Here is a 17,500-nt window from a genome sequence, read left to right as displayed (position 1 = left end):
AACCCCAAAACATTACTGAACCTCCTCCATGTTTGACTGTAGGGAAGGTGTTCTTTTCTTTGAAGGCTTCATTTTGTTTTCTGTAAACATAGAGATGATGTGCTTCACCAAAAAACTCCAATTTGGTCTCAACTGTCCACAGGACATTCTCCTAGAAAGGATTTTGGGTTGTTCAGGTGTGTTTCGACAAACTCCAGTCAGCTTTCTCATGTCTCTCTCAGCAATGCAGTCTTCCTGGGTCTCCTACCATAGTTGACCCCCTTTCATCGAGTTGATGATGGATGGTGCGAGTTGAAACTGTCATACATGCCTTGTGTCTGAAGGTCAGCTTGAATCTGTTTGGCAGTTGATCGAGGTGCTTTCTCCACCATTCGAACAATCCTTCGCTGTAATCTTCGATCAAGTTTTTTTTCTTGTGGCCACATCCTGGTAGGTTGGCGACAGTGCCATGGACTTTAAACTTCCAGATAGCATTGCATACGGTGGACACAGGAACATCAAGCTCTCTGGAGATGGACTTATCGACTTGAGATTGTCCATGCTTGGCTACAATGTTGTGTCTGACCTCCTCAGACAATTCTCTGGTTTTCTATCTTTGCGCCATGTTCATTGCAGTACACACAGTGACACAAAACGGCAAAATGACTCCTTTTCTCTATTCAAACTGGTTGAATGAGTGATTTTTATATGATAGGCACCTGCAACTCCCCACAGGTGAGTGCAATTCCAAAGTGAAGGAGAATCACCTGCTTGAAATCTAATTATTTCTAACAACTTCTAAAAGGTGCCAATAATATTGTCTGCGCCATTTTAGGGTTTGTGTGGAATTAGCTAAGATTCAGTAATTTTTTCAGCTTTTTTTTGTTTTGTTCCACTGCAAACCAAAGATATATATGTGGATACGAAAATATATTTTTTTATTTCAACAATTTTCTGGAGGAAATGGTACATTATTTGAAAAAAGTGCAAGGGTCCCAATATTTTTTGCCACGGAAGAATATGTAGTCAGGTATGCCTGTTTATATCTGGCCTGTCAGGATAGCTTTGAGGTATTGTCAGACTACCTTAAAATTGTCTACCCAAGGTTCGACCCGAAGTTCAGCTATAAACTGTGATCCAGTGGTGTTCAGTTACCAAGTGGCTAGCTCGCGCTTGCCAAGCCAGCCCTTCCTTACGAACGGTTTAGAACGCAGCGCTTGCTTGAGCCACTTGGAGAGTGCTCCACGCAAGAACATATCCCTGGTGTTTCACAGGCAGGACAATTCATCAATGTGCAATGTCAGTTGTAGAAGGAGATGAAGCCAGAGGACCCGTATGCCAGCTCTGGTCGTTGATGCACCTTTAAAATTCCTCGGTGTCTTTCGTGAAAAGTAGGCGAGCTATCACCGGCACTCTGAACAGATAACAAATTCCTTCCCTTACTGACTGGTGGGAAAGCAATGCAAACCACCCCAGTATAACCTTTGCCCAGGAACTGCTTCAGCACCATCGACGCTCTCTCAAGAGTCTGGTACGATGATGACGTTGGTGATGATGCTATATCTACAATGTGCTGTCAGTTTCAAGGTTCAAATTGTCATTTTGAAAATGACCTGCAGTCTCTAACATCACAATTGTGCACCCCACCTGAAATTTCTATGTTTATTCAGGGTGCCTTCCCATCTGTCTTTGTAATTAATATATATATATTGTTGCCGGCCGGGGATCGGGTGAGAAGACCACAAGGGGGGGGGTGGGGGGAAGCTATCTCGGATCCCACCAGACTCCCCGGAATTGTAGGCCATCACACATGGATAATTCCGTGACGCGGCGGGTTGCTTAACTGACCGTGGGCGTCAATAACTCAACCGCGTGACCGAGGGTCCTGCCGTCTGTGGGTTAACCGGGTTACCGAATTAATCACGTGATTTAATTCCCGGGAAACACGCCCTCGGTACGCCTTGTCCGAACCGGATCACTCTACTTTACCGGATCACTTTACCGGATCGGATGCAGCCGAGCGACACCGCCAAGGACGTACCGGCTAAAATGAACAGATCGTTGGGAATAAAGTCCTGGTTAAGCTAGGATTTGGACCATGCTGGATCAATGAAAGAAAAGGCAAAAAACGAGCAGGGAACATTCCTCATAATGATTTATTTACAAGCAGGTGAGGGAAAGTATGTGGTACAGTTAATAGATTTATTGGGGTGTACAAGCAGAGTTAGGGAAGAAAGGTGTGGTGCGGAAATAAACAAGCAACTTATGAAAGCAGATACAGTGCAGACCTAACCCGAAAATAATAATAGTCTTCTGCAGGCTTACTTGCATAGACTGGTGCCAGAACACACAGACACACAGACACACAGACACACAGACACACAGACACACAGACACACAGACACACAGACACACAGACACACAGACACACACACAGACACACAGACACACACACACACAGACACACAGACACACAGACACACAGACACACAGACACACAGACACACAGACACACAGACACACAGACACACAGACACACAGACACACAGACACACAGACACACAGACACACAGACACACAGACACACAGACACACAGACACACAGACACACAGACACAGACAGACACACAGACACACACACAGACAGACAGACAGACACACACAGACACACACACACAGAAAACCCGATGAAGAGGAATTGAAGCAAGGCAGGAGAGGAGTTGAGGCTACGGTCTCTCGGTACCTTTGCACGCTTGCCCGAATGCTCCACCAATACGTTTGGGGGGAATGCTCCATGGTGCGGTACCCCCTGACAGCTGGCATGTCATCTTTTGCTTCGGGAAGCTCGTGTCGAGACCGTGGGCGTGAAGGAGGGGCTTGAGTTGGGAGGGTGGAGTCCAGAGCGAGTGTATGGAGTGGTAGGTGGGACCAGGTGAGTGGGTGGAGTCAGCGTCGTGTGGGCAGAGAAGAGGAGTCGAGGTGATGACGACAAAAGGCGCAGTAGAGAGAGACAGAGAGACAGAGAGACAGAGAGACAGAGAGACAGAGAGACAGAGAGACAGAGAGACAGAGAGACAGAGAGACAGAGAGACAGAGAGACAGACACACTCCGCTCGGACCTTTATAGGCCCCGCGGGGAAGGGGGGGCACCTCGAAGCGTTGTCGTCACCCGAATTGGGCGCTCTGATTGGTCCCAACCCCCTGCGCGGCCCGGCCGCATTGGCCGGAAACCACAACATTCCATTTCCGGCAAGATGACCCCACGCCGCAAAAATGTCTTGCTCCGACCTTATGACATGATACAAAAAGCCCACACCAAACTCTGTGCCATGAATCACCTTGAATGAACCCCCGGACCATGCCCTGACGACAGGCCGAGAGTGGCGTCGGTCTTGCATGCCTGCTCCATGTGCGCCGCATGGCCCGGGCTGTGCCGCATGCCTCCGCCCGATCGCGGCTTCGCTGGTCGTGGATGCGGGGGGCGTTTGCCGTCCGTGGGGAACATCCGTGGCCACCAGCGAGGACCGAAGGTACGATGTTATGGCGAACCCATGCACAGACAGTAAGATGTGTCCGATAAGGTGTCACGAGCTAAGCGCTTGTCTGCCTTCGAGCACATTCCGTACAGTGCGAATAGATCCGCCATTACGCACATGGCCAATGCTCGTGTTCGCCCGATTCTCCTATTGTGTGCATGGGGTGAAACTCGATCGATATAATTAGATCGACAATCTCGAGCTGCCGAGCATACTGTATAACTCGCCGCAAACGTTGGGTTGAGGGATTGCTTGAGGATGGGAGCTCTGTGCTGTCGATACTCATGTGGTGTTCGAGCGCCCCTTTCTAAGGTGCTGTTTCTTCCGTCTTCTCGGTGCGTGTTCCGTGCAGCGTGGGCGTCGTGCTGGGTTTGTTTCCTGCCCATTGGGTGGAAATTACCGCTGCACATGCGGTTGGCAGGCTGTGTTTTCTTCAGAGGGGTGGGGGTGTGATGCTTGCTTGGCCTTTGCTGAGGACCCATCTCACAACGAAGGATGCACGTGGCTCAGATTTACCTCAGGAATAATCAGAAAAGAAGAGTAGGAATGAAATTAGAAATTAAATGAAGAAGGAATGATGTAAGCACACTGAGCTATGAAATCCTCGCAACGCACGCCTCTGTTGTCCCACAAGACAAAAGGGAAGGGACAATGTACACGTATATTAATGGCATAACTGTCTTGGGACCACTATATGTTTGATGTCTTTTGGATCCCCTGGGTCTTTTGGGTCTCCTTGGTCTTTGGGGTCTTTTGGTTCTTTAAGAGTCTTCAGGGTCTTTTGGGTGTTTTTGGTCTTCAGGGTCTTGAAGGGTCTTTTTGGTTCTTGGAGTCTTTTGGGTGTTTTAGGTATTTTAGGTCCTTGATGTATTTTGGGTCTTCTGGATCTTTTTGGTCTTTTGGGTATTTAAGGGTCTAACCTTTTTTGTTATTTTGGGTCTGTGGGGTATTTTGGGTCTTTAAGGGTCTTCAGGGTATTTTGGGTCTTGATGGTCTTTTTGGTTCTTGGCGTCTCTTGGGTCTTTCAGGTCCTCAGGATCATTTAGATATTTTGGGTCCTTTGGATCCTCTGGTTACTGTAGGTTAAGTATTTCAGGTTACAATTGTGGGTGATGTCAGGTCAGCTGTCCAACCAATTGGTGAAGAGCAGACATGCATACATACATACATACATACATACATACATACATACATACATACATACATACATACAGTAAACCTTCCGTCACTCGTCTGTTCTTTGGTTGGCACATGATAGCACTGAAGCAATCATGTTCGGTGATGTCCCTCGGGCCACATAGCTAATACTCAGAGGCCTCGGCTTCACTTTTTAACCCCCATAACTTTTGCTCATTCGCTCATGATAGCGAGCGAGAAAGTATGGCAATCCAGAGTCATGTACACCAAGGACAATACAGCTGAGTTTTGTGGACCGTTGATGCTTCGTCTTGGAGGAGATAACAAACACTTAGCTCCATTATAGTAAAGATGACCAGCAGGGGAGGCTAAAGAACAATACCAAGAGATAAAATCAAATGTGGGTGGAAGGATTGAAAGGAAAAAAGTAAAGCGAGTAATTAAATCAAGGAGGTGGAAGGACACTTGGCGAGAGCCAGAAAGAGCACGTCAAGGGAGCATTGACCGTTATCAGCCAAGGTTGACTGAGAACTAACATTGTAACATCACCTCGTAGGCAATAACAGCATACATAGTAGGTTCAGGCTGGGAAGCTCTGTGAGCATTCTCGACAAAGAAAGGATCATGGTGGTGAAAGATCCTTGTACATCGAGGTGAAAGATCCTTGAGGGTGCAAATATCAGATAAAGTGCTGTCGTGAGTACAAGTGGGAGAGTTCTTGAGAGTGTTTGCAGCATGTATAAATAGCACAGTTGAATTGCAGACTCATAAAGAAGGATTGAAGTGTCGCCAAACCATAATCGCTACCTTCCCTACCAACACTGCCGGGGCCCCATGTTGAGCAATGGCTTGTTTGTATTAGTCATGGGGAGTGAATATGTAAATGCATGTTCAAATATCCAGGCTGAAAATTGGTGAAGTGGGGAAAAGTCTCAATTAAATAGCTGATTTACCACAAAATAGAATAATACTTACTGATCACAAACACTCGTCCTACGTGGACCAATAATGTATAACTCTGCATTTCTGTCCTGAATGGAATTATCAGAATGAAAGTAATGTGTACACTTCATCAAACTAACTATATACCATGTGTGGAAATTATATACATATGAAATTATCTTTGTGTGTGTGTGTGTGTGTGTGTGTGTGTGTGTGTGTGTGTGTGTGTGTGTGTGTGTGTGTGTGTGTGTGTGTGTGTGTGTGTGTGTGTGTGTGTGTGTGTCCATTACTCCAAAACCATGAAACTTGGCAGCCTGAGACATTTCATAATACTGTTTTGGACTCCGGGTCGGGGTGAGAAGACCATGGGGGGGGGGGGGAGGGGAGAGCTACCTCGGGTTCCCACCAGACTCTCCGGAATCGCAGGCTGTCGCACACTGATAACTGCGTGATGCGGCGGGTCGCTAATCGACCGTGAATGCCAATAACTCAACCATGTAACTTGGGGTCCTCCGTCGAATGGAAACCGGTTACCTGAAATGGTCATGTGATCTAATTATCGGAGGACACACCCTCAGTATGCGTTGTTCAAACCGGATCACCTTACCGGATCAGATGCAGCCGAGCATAACTGCCAAGGACGTACCGGCGAGAAAAACAGATCGTTGGGGGATAACGTCCCGGCTAAGCTAGGATAACGGACCATGCTGGACCAATGAAGGAAAAGACGAAAATGAGCTGGGAACATTTCTACACAAGCATTTATTTACAATTGGGCAAGGAAAGGTATGTGGCACAGTGAATGGAGTTTATAATTATGTACAACAGGGAAAGCAAGAAATTTGTGGGGTGCGACAAAAGGGCAAGCAATTAAAAAAAAAAAAAGCAAACAGAGCCAACTTATCCCGTTATCTCTTCTGCGATCTTAACTTAGGTTACGACAGGCACCAACACACACACACACACACACACACACACACACACACACACACACACACACACACACACACACACACACACACACACACACACACACACACACCTGATGAAGATTAGTTAGCCAGAAGGAAGGAAAGCAGATGAGAACTGATGGCCTCAATACCTGGCACGGTCGTGCTCCTCAATACCTGCCATGACCGCACAACCCAGTATTGTTTGGGGGACGCTCCGCTTGAGCGATCCCACCTTAAGAGTCGGCGCGTTATCTCTTGCTTGATCACTTTTCCGGCTCATGGAAATATGTGCTCCGCACTGGTCCAGAAGAATGTCTGTCGTACACCAACCTCGAGTGCGGATGCAGCGACAAGCAGACAATGAGTTGCAGTGAAGAGAGGGCGGAGCAGAGAGGTGGAGAAGTGGGTGCGGAAAACAGGCAGAGACAGTGCGAGGCAGGCAGGCGAGAGGGAGGAGAGAGATGGCGGACGGCTTCATGATCCGCCTTTTATAAGCCCCGGGCGAAGGTTGGGGAGACGACCCGAATCGTGCCCTTCCATTGGATCCCAGCCCCACCCTGCCAGGCTCCTGGGGCCGGAAGCGGCCTCATTCGCACATCTGGCGCGACACGGCCCGTAGCCATGCACCGAACTCCCAGGCCATGTTCTGGCGACTGGACGAGGGTCGTGTCGGTCCCGCATGCGTGTTCGGGGCAACCCCAGCAAAGCTGTGGTTGGTGCTGTTAATGTGCTCAGCCCGTCCCCGCGCCACGCGGTCCGAGTGGCCTCGGCTGCACAGCACGCCCATTTGGTGGAAAATTGCATCAATGTGGAGGCGCAGGGTGATTTTTCCTTTGTGCGGGAGATGTTGGTGGTCGAGGTGGTGAACTTCTGGTGAGTGAAGGTGTAGCAAGGTGAGACGCCGTTGTAAATCGACACGAAGATTTGAATGAAAGGGTGCGCCATGCGTGTCCTACACAGTGTTGGTGGAGAGTCTCTCATTGGGTGGCTGCCTGGGTGCGGTGCCTGCTTCGATTTGTATCATGGATAAAAGGAAAGGGTTGGAATGAAAATCAGGATGGAATGGAAGATAGAGATATATTTAGACCTAGCTATAAGACCCACGCAACGCACTTCATCCCATTAACCAATTAGACATGAGGGGAAGGTCTGTGCATGAAGACTAACGAGATAACTGCCTGGGGATCACTGTATGTTTGGTGCCATTGCTTTTGAGGCATGCGGTTTTGCAGAGCCGCAACAATACTATAAGAGGACTCCAAGGGAGTGTAGGAATGAAAATTAGATGTTTGGGTTCATAAAAACACTCCTTTTAAAGATAATTAACGGCCTTATTTAATTATCCTTTGTCAAGGCACATCCTCAAACACATCGTGCTCCCTCGCTGGGGTTTTAATTTGCCATTGTTGTTGGCCTGCTCAACAATGCCATGATTTGGAATTGGCCGGAACGGTTTCTTAACGATAAAGCGGTTTCTTAACGATAAAGCGGTTTCTTAACGATAAAGCGCCTGTTTTTCTTTTTGTTGTTGTTTGTTTGTTTGTTTTTGTGCCTGTTTTTCTTCAACCGTTTTGTTGGCGTGCTTGCTTGAGTGCTTAACCCACTTGGCAAACGCTCCTCAAGCTTCAATCTCAACAAGCGTCCAATGCGGTACCACGGCTCAGTTCTCCATGGGGACATCTCTGGAGTTGGAAAGTCAAAATAAATTGGAGGATTAGAACAAGTTCAAGATGTTTTTAGTGGCTACAAAATACAAAGCAATGAATGCCCACACCACAGCAGGATAGCCGAGAGGGACGCACGCCGGCTCAAAGCTGTCTTAATCTGGGTTTGAATGTCAACCCAGCTGCAGTACCTTCAGAAAGTATTGACATCCCTCGACTTTTGTCACATTTTGTTATGTTGTAGCCTGAATTTAAAATGGATTGAATTTAAAAAAAAATTGTCACCGATCCATACAAAATACCTCATAGTGACAAAGTGAAAACGTTTTGAATTTTTTTATTCAAATTAATTAAAAATGAAAAGCTGAAATATCTTGCGTCAATAAGTATTCAACCCTTTGAGCTCAGGTGCATCCTGAGGTGTTATAATTGAGCTCAGGTGCATCGAATTTCCTCTGATCATCCTTGAGATGTCTCTACGACTTGATTGGAATCCACCTGTGACCAATTTGATTCACTGGACATGATTTAGAAAGAAACACATCTTTCCATATGAGGTCCCACAGTTGACAGTACACATCAGAGCAGAAACTCTACCGTGAAGTCCAAGGAACTGTCCGTATAACTGAGATATAATTGAGGAGGCATAGATCTGGGGAAGGGTATAAAACAATTTCTCAAGTGTTGAAAGTTCCCAAGAGCACAGTGAGCTCCATCATTAGGAAATGGAAACAATATGGAACGACCCAGGCTCTTCCTGGAGCTGGTCATCCGACCAAACCAAGCAACTGGGCAAGAAGAACCTTGGTTAGGGAGGTCACCAAGAACCCAATGACCACTCTGACAGAACTACAGAGTTCCTTGGCTGAGATGAGAGAACCTGCTGGAAGGACAACAATCTCTGCAGCACTTTATGGGATCCAGACTTTATGGGAGAGTGGCCAGACAGAAGCCACTCCTGAGAAAAAGGTACAACATGACAGCACACCTGGAGTTTAGAAAATGCGCCTGAAACACTCTGAGAACATGAGGCAAAGGATTCTGTTATCTGATGAGATGAAAATTGAACACTTTGGCCTGAATACAAAGCGCCATTTCTGGCGGAAACCGAGCACAGCTAATCACCCATCTAACACCATCCCTACCATGAAGCATGGTGATGCTAACATCATGCCATGGGGATGCTTTTTCGTGGCAGGGACAGGGAGACCTCTAAGGATAGAGGGAGCAATGTATGGAGTCAAATAAAGGCAAATCCTTGAGGAGAACCTGCTTCAGAATGCAAAACACCGAAGATTGTGGTGAAGATTTACGCTCCAACAGGACAATGACTCCAACATACAGCCAGAGCAACACTGGAATGACTTCAGAACAAGAAAGTGAAAGTCCTTGAGTGGCCCAGCCAAAGCCCAGACTCAAATTCTATTGAGAATCTGTGGAAAAACTTGAAGATTGCTGTTCACCGACACTCCCCATCCAACTTGCAGGGCTTGAGTAAATCTGCAATGAAGAATGGGAGAAAATCGCCAAATCCAGATGTGCAAAGCTGATACAGAAATGCCCAACAAGATTCAAAGCTATAATCACTGCCAAAGTCACTTCTGTTAATATAAGGACTGACGGTTGAGTTTTGAATTTAAAACTGCTTCCCCAGAGTGTATCATGTATGAATCCGATTGAGAGTGAGCCAACTGGAGCTGTGTGAAGGTCACTGCATGTGCATGTGCGCAGGCTAGCCTTTGCCACGGAGATAGTGTGGGTTTTAAATGCTCCCACCCGGTTTTATATAGAACACAGCAGTTAAAAAGAAAATGTAGCTGTTTGGGCACGTTTTATCGCCTTTCTATCCCCTTGCCCTCGCGCCGCCATCTATTCCCCCCCCCTCCCATCACAGCCGTCCCCTCCCCCCCACCCATCACTGCCATCCCCTTCCCCCACCCGTCACCGCCGCCCCCTTCCCCCCACCCGTCACCGCCGCCCCCTTCCCCCCACCCGTCACCGCCGCCCCTTCCCCCACCCGTCACCGCCGCCCCTTCCCCCCCGGTCACCGCCGCCCCTTCCCCCCCGGTCACCGCCGCCCCCTCCCCCGGTCACCGCCGCCCCTCCCCCCCTGGTCACCGCCGCCCCTCCCCCGCCCCCTCCCCCGGTCACCCCCGCCCCTCCCCCCGGTCACCGCCGCCCCTCCCCCCGGTCACCGCCGTCTCCCCCCGGTCACCGCCGTCTCCCCCCCGGTCACCACCGTCCATTCCCCCCCGTCGCCGCCGTCCCTTCCCCCCCCCCCCGTCACAATCGTCCCTTCCCCTCCTCTCGTGCTGCCTTCCCTTTCCCCTCCTTGTCCACCCCTTTGGAAAGGGGTAGAGGAGGAGGAGGAGGAAGTCTGCAGGCAGGATGTCAAAGCACATGGACAGGGCAATGAACAAGCAGCAGGAACAACAAAACAGGGAGCAGATGATGGAGCAAGGACATGAATTGGGTGAGAAGCAGGCGCATGGACTGGAACCAGGGAGAAGGCAGGAACAATGAAGCAGGGCAACGGCAAGAGTGGGAATAGGAGAAAGCAAGCAAGCAGGCAGGCACCACAGAAAGAGGCAGGACCATGGTAAAAGGCAGGTTCCTCCTCAAGGTCATACACCAACTGCTCTTGAGCTCTTGGTGTCATCTCCACACTTCTCAGATACACTCCCTACCCATTAGTCGCCCAAACCAGACCCTCCTCTGATGCCCCCCCCCCCAAACTCCAAACACCACCGGTTTCCAGGGGCAAGTTATCTCAGGAAGGGTCACAGTCACCGCTCCTTCAGAGCCTAATCCATACCTCCGGACACATACATTGCCCATCCACAAACCTCAAATGTCACGCCCTCCCCCACTGCCATTCATTGTTCCACCACCTGCAATACACGCTATGGTGCACCTTACCTGCCATGGTCTGCGTACGCACTATAATCACAATACAGTACATACAAAACAAAACAATCCTTTATTTTCATCAAATGTCACATTTTAACTATTTCAACCCAATCCACATTGGATTGACCTCTCCCAGCCTTTCCAAATCACTACATAATGTTGCTTTGGGGAATCCTGAAGAGTTGTGGAGTGCCTTCAACACCACTATCCTTGACATTGTCGGTGGATGTCTTGGAACTCGCCATCGGGCGAAGAAGAATTTTGTCTTGCAAGGGACACTGGATACCACTGACCAGAGTGGTAGTGCCAGGCCTAATGACAGAGCTGAGCTGTTCAGGGAGCTGAGGTGTAAAACTGGACGTGCACTGAGGGTAGACAAGGAGGCCTATGTGTGAGGAATCTGTGAGGGAGTAGAGCATCATCTGTGGTCAAGTGATTGTTGTCCTGCTTGCAGGGGAATTCGCACATTGCGTTCCTCCAAGCCCGTCCCTCAGTGAAATGCAGTTAGAGCGGAGGGTGGTGGGCTCTTGACAGAGGAGTCCAAAGTGAAGGCCCGCTGGACCGGTTACTTTGAGTAGCTGTACCAGGCTGACCCACCAGTTGTTGAGTTGGACATCAAGGGTGTTACTCTCCCTATTGCTGACCCTCCAATCAACTGTAATCCACCTTCATTTGTGGAAACACAGGCTGTGGTGAACAACTTGAAATGGTGTAAAGCTCTTGGGATCTGTGGCATCCGTGCTGAACTTCTCAAGGCTGGTGGAAATGCTGTACTCAAGTCGTTGCATGCAGTTCTGTGTTCTGCCTGGAACACAGGCATCATCCCAACTGACGAAAAGATGATCCCTCTCTGGAAAGGGAAGGGTGATCGCCAGGACTGCAACAACTACCGAGGGGTGACGCTGCTCTCGGTGCCGGGCAAGGTTTTTGCTCGGATAATTATTGATAGGGTTTGCCACCATCTGCATGAGCACCAGCGTCCAGAGCAGTCAGGCTTTACACCAAAGAGGTCAACGATTGTCCGTATCCTTGCCCTTCGTGTCCTCACTGAACACAGATAAGAGTTTTGGCAGGGGCTGCTTGCAGCCGATGTTGATCTCTGAAAAGTGTTTGATTCAGTCAATCGGTATGTCCTCCAGAGGATTCTAGGTCATCGTGGGGTGCCACCAAAACTGATCAATCTGATGTCTGAACTATACTCTGGTACTGAGAGTGCTGTGAGATGTGGTGATGCCATCTCTGACTTATTTGCAGTTGTGACTGGAGCTTTTTAGGGGTATGTACTGGCCCCCACACATTTCAATACTTGCATGGACTGGATTCTGTGGAGGATGTCTGAGAGATCAAGCTGCGGTGCATCGTTTGGGAATGTTGAGATCTCCGACCTTGATTTTGCAGACGATGCAGACATCTTTGCAGAGACTCTGGATATCCTTTTGGGGGCCCTGAAGGTGCTGAATGAGGAGTCGAAGCCGCTGAGATTACGGCTTTCCTGGGTCAAAACTAAGATGCAGGCGGAAAGTAGATGCAGTACGTGCTGCTCCTGCACATGCTCTCATACCTGACCTGACATAACATTCCACCGATGATTTATTGGCTGTCCGGTGGGCTGGACTCGTACCCAGTCCTTGTGGTTTCGTCAGCGTCCACAGCCCAGCACAGTATGACAAATAACCACATGCTGGCTGTCCCAGAGCCTCAAGGAGAGGCTGTGAAGCCACATGTCAGGGTGTTCATTTCGTTCGGCCCTTACTGACCCTCAGTGCCGCCACTATAGTATGACCCACAATACCTCCCCCTAGTAATCCTCACGATGCAACATGCTAGGTGCCCAGGCGTAGCCATCTCGGTGCCCCAGAGGTCTCAACCCCCTCCAGGGTCCGGTGATCCCACCAGCCTGAGATACTCGCTCAAACGGTACCCCAGTGGACAAGGGAAACCACACTCCACCAGACCCTCTGTAGGGCCCGGGTCGTGCCACACGACCCATGGTTGGACTCCAAGTCCAAATTCTGCCAATGCAGCTCCGCAGCTGCTTGGTGAAACCCAATCTTCAACGAGGCCGGCCCTGTTAACCTCCCCTGATATGAATTCTGCAGCTTGGGGACCAGCTCCCACAAAGGCTGCTCCAAAACAATTTCCCATTTAAATTTGAAATATCTGACCTCTCATTTCCAAAAGCGGCTGCATATAACCCTGTTATTCCTTTGGGCCTTTCTACCCCTCCCTGCAGTCGCTGCTGGTTCTGAGCCTCCCGTTCTTCCCACTTTTCTCCATTGGCATGAGCTGCCAGCTGCTCATGACTCACAGCTCTTGCATGGCACAAACAAGTGCGTTTAACAAAAAAATCGGGCTCAGATTGGCACAGGCTCACATTGGCATGTCTCTTTCCAAGTTCCCTACCAATACATTTTGTTTTTTTTATTATTAGTATTACCCATTTAAACAGACTATTAAGCTACGTTGCCTTACTTAATCACTTTGAGATGGACTGAGTACTCACTTGTACACAGACCCTACTACTCCACACATTTCTCATTTCTCTCTTCTCAGGTAATATGTACTCCCCCCCCCCCCCCCCCTAACTACAAGGCCAGACAAGCATAACAGTATGTTCCATTATGTCACATTTATTTTGTTGCGTAATGTAGTAAAACATCTAGTTGTGTCTCAATCATTTTTCTCATCAAAACATTCATTTTGATACCCAACATATCTATCTTTCCTTACATTGAATTATTGACCTAATTACCTCCTTCTGACCTGAAAATTAGGTCAAATTCAGGGAAACTTTTTCAAACGGGACTAAAGTGTTTGCCTTCTCAGTTTAGTTTGATCCCAATAATGACTGTTTGTAGGAGTATGAAATTTAACCCCTGTTTGATACACTATTTAACCTCCCTTAACCCTTGGAGGGGTCAGCTGTTTAGGTCTCCTTTGGATTCATGTTTCTTAGGTCCAAATTAATCGGATCACTTTGAAAAATTGCTTTTCCCAAGTGTGGTGACGAATTCTGGTGCTTTCATCCTCACAACTAGTAGGAGATGGAAATTGGGGACATCAGGGCCACATCAAACCTTTTTATACTTGATCTATAACACTGATCTAACTCATGATGGAACCTGTATCTGTATGTAAAGCGCAGGCAGGACAAAAAGTCATGAGTAGACCTTTTCATTAATTTCAAGGACATTGGCAGACAATGGACAAACACATGATATATAGTATTTGAGCCTGGGTTCCCCCAGATTATGAACCAGTGGCTTGACAACCTTGCACTTTGTAGTTACTTTTCCTATCGGGCGTTATCTTCAATCTCATCTCGAGTCTCTATCTGCACGGCCAATCAAATGCAAAGCTTTCTGGCACCTGAAGATTTACATTGATCTCTGTGGCTTCGGTTTCACAGGTCAAAGCCTTTGTTTCAATCTTTGAATTGTGATTGGGCTCCAGGGAGCTCACTAAGCTGAATTGAAAGGTGTGAGGTTAAAATCTCTAACCTCACTGTCCTGGGCACAGCTCATCTGCAGCAGACAAACTGCTGCCATTTGTTGTGAAATCTTGAGATCGATCGGTCGACAATTTATGGGCAGTACTTTCCTGTGCGTTTGGAAAGCGGTTTGTATTATTTCACTCCCTCCTTTCTGCTTGCATCAGAACACAGGCTATTCTTGGGTTAAAGGCAACGGTATTGATCAATGATGGGGGACAATTACCACCATGCTCCCTGCCCACAATCCCTACCCTTTCTGGCTTCTGCCCACAATCCCCACCCTTTCTGTTGCCCACAAATGTAAATTGGTGCACTTCACAACTATTGTTTTATTTTGCCCCTCAGGATGCAGCACCGACACTTCCCCTGCCTTCCTCCCCCCTCCTCCCCACATTGTTACAGCACCCCAGCTAATACCACTCATGCATCACAGATTTATTCTTTTCCATAACTGTCCCAATTATTCCCACCTCCTTGTGTGATCACCCAAGGGGAGGTTTCCAGAACCAGTTGGCAGGGCCTCAGGTTCAACTCGTAGGATTATGCAATTTAGCCAAGGTGCTCATCGCAATAACTCCTCTACTGTTTGTGAAAGACACTGTGGGATTTTTAATGCACAACCGGTGCTGGCAGACGGGTCTTCCGACCAAAACGTTCTTTTGATCGACAGCGAACACGCTGATGGGCCACCCCCTGAATGTGAAATACCAGGATGGCAGTTTATAGCTGGGTCAGCCGAATGTGTCTTGAGGTACCATTACCTCCGTCGTCCACCGAAGGTGAACGGAAGTTATGTTTTCACTCCGAGCTGTCTGTCTGTAAGCAGGATATCTCAAAACGTTGTGGACTAATTCGGATGAAACTTAGTGGACAGGTCGGGGGTGTGTGTGTGACGAGGACCAATCAATTTGAGTTTGGTGAAGATCCAGATCCGGATACAATAATTAAAAAAAAAAAAATTTTCAGCAATTCCTCACCATTGAGAGGGGGATCAAAAACGTTCATATGCTCATTCGCCCAACGCCTTTTCACATTCACACTTTTTAAGAACTTGCACCAGTTTTCGGTGAATGCGTCATTCTTCAACAAACCTCTATGATGAGATTGTGGAGAATACAACTGAATAAAATGTACAATTTTTTTTTTTTAGCTCGAGTTTTCGTCAAGTTTAGTTTGAGTACAAAGTGGACACGGACGGGCTTTGCATTTTGAGATGCTTTCTAGTTTATATTGCCATGGTTATGCAAATTTATAGTCTTAGTTCTTTGTTTATGGTGTCGTGGTTATGCTAATTTATACCATCCTATTTGATATCTGGACAATAAAGCACTTGTCAGTCTGTCCGTCACATACCCGGAGATGGCGGAATCTCGTGAGATTGTGAATTAAACATCGTTTCATCATTACTTAATTGAACCTCTTTTTTGTTAGCATGATCTAAGGCTCATAGTGGAGCTACCAAATGAAACTGAAGACCACAGAAGCAACATGTAGAGCCCAATATTGCTTACTGGCAATGTTCAAAAAGTCATAACGCATGAGATGCTCACAAGTATCCAATAATTAAATTACCAAGGTTTCAAATGTTTGGCTGGCAGGTTTAGCCTCGAGGTACGTGTGCACTCCACTCTGAGCTGTGTAGTTATCTTGGTTTAGAATTGCGACCCATCTGTAAACTGCCATGTAGGTGCTTCATATGTAGGACGAGGCAATGTGTTTGCCTATCTGCCATCTCTTGGATGGATGTTCGGCCTATCTGCCAGCATTACTTATTTATTTACTTTTTTTTTTTTTTGCATGCAAAGTCGAAGCTCATGGAGGAGCCGGAACATAAAATGTATCGGGATGTAACAGTAGGAAGAGGAGGGCGGGGTGGGGGGGGGCACACATGAGAACAGCAAGGTTGAGGGACAAAATATAGGATAACTTGCAGAGATGAGGGATGGTGGGATTGCAGAGATGAGGGAAGAATGAGGATACGGGGTGAACAAGATGGGTACAATCACAACTCTCATTCGCAGAAATTGAAGGAGAAGCTATCACGGTTGTGGATGGGGTGGGTAGTTAACAGCTGTCTTGAAGCCCTGGAGGGAAGAATGAGATTGAAGAGACTGAGGAAGTTAGTTCCACATGTGGGGGGGAAAAGGAGGAACAAATGAGTAGTGAGCAGCGAGTCTAATTTTGGGAGTTTCACCATAAGACAATTACAATCAAAGTATCTTGTCGATCACTCCTTGTATCTCTATATTACTGAAACTCATCTTCTATGTATGTATGTATGTATGTATGTTCCCAAAATACAGCCAAAACGGTACATGATAGCGCAAAAATTTTAGGGTCACCTTACTCACCATTCACCTGTGGTGTGCAGTATCAAGTTTCGTTTAAATCGGGCAACAAAAATATGATTAAAAAATCAATTCCCGATTCAGTCAAGTACTCTTCGGGAGAATTTGATCAATGCAAACCATCTCAGCGGTGTAGTTCGGTGGAGCTATCTTTTTTTTTGGCCGCCCCTGGTGGCGACTCGATGGTCTTTGGATTGGCGACCCTTGGTGTCTCCGTTCGGTCTGGTGCGTCACGAACGCGCCCAGTCACTTGGGCGGCTTGACGAGCAGTTTGTATGGCTGCTTGGTCAGCCTCGGTGGTCCGGCTTCGTCACGGCCCCTTTCTGGCGAGCCTGGCCAGCGACGCTTCGGAGGAGCGAACGGGTCTCTTGCTCTTTCAGAGTTGATGCTCCTCTAGACCCCGTTCACTCCTCGGCGTCGCCCGACCGTATCAGGGCTGTCTGCCCAGACCCCCATGCTCCGCCGCTTCCGCTAGCTCAGACGACTCCAAGCTCCGATGCTGCCGCTCCCACCAGCCCCGACTCCCGACTTCTGATCT

General features: G+C 48.0%; 1 protein-coding gene across 6 annotated transcripts in view; it reads left to right on the top strand.

Annotated features, from left to right (window-relative positions):
- LOC147012676 (RNA-binding protein 24-like) overlaps window positions 1–17,500 on the top strand; it is a 71,370-nt gene that overhangs the window by 33,046 nt on the left and 20,824 nt on the right. The window lies entirely within an intron of this gene.

Source organism: Eptatretus burgeri, chromosome 14 (assembly GCF_056783735.1).
Source record: "Eptatretus burgeri isolate ZD-2024b chromosome 14, Ebu_testis_v1, whole genome shotgun sequence".
Classification (NCBI taxonomy): Eukaryota; Metazoa; Chordata; class Myxini; order Myxiniformes; family Myxinidae; genus Eptatretus; species Eptatretus burgeri.
The sequence above is the reverse complement of the archived record's forward strand: the minus strand, read 5'-3'. Positions and strand labels throughout refer to the sequence as shown.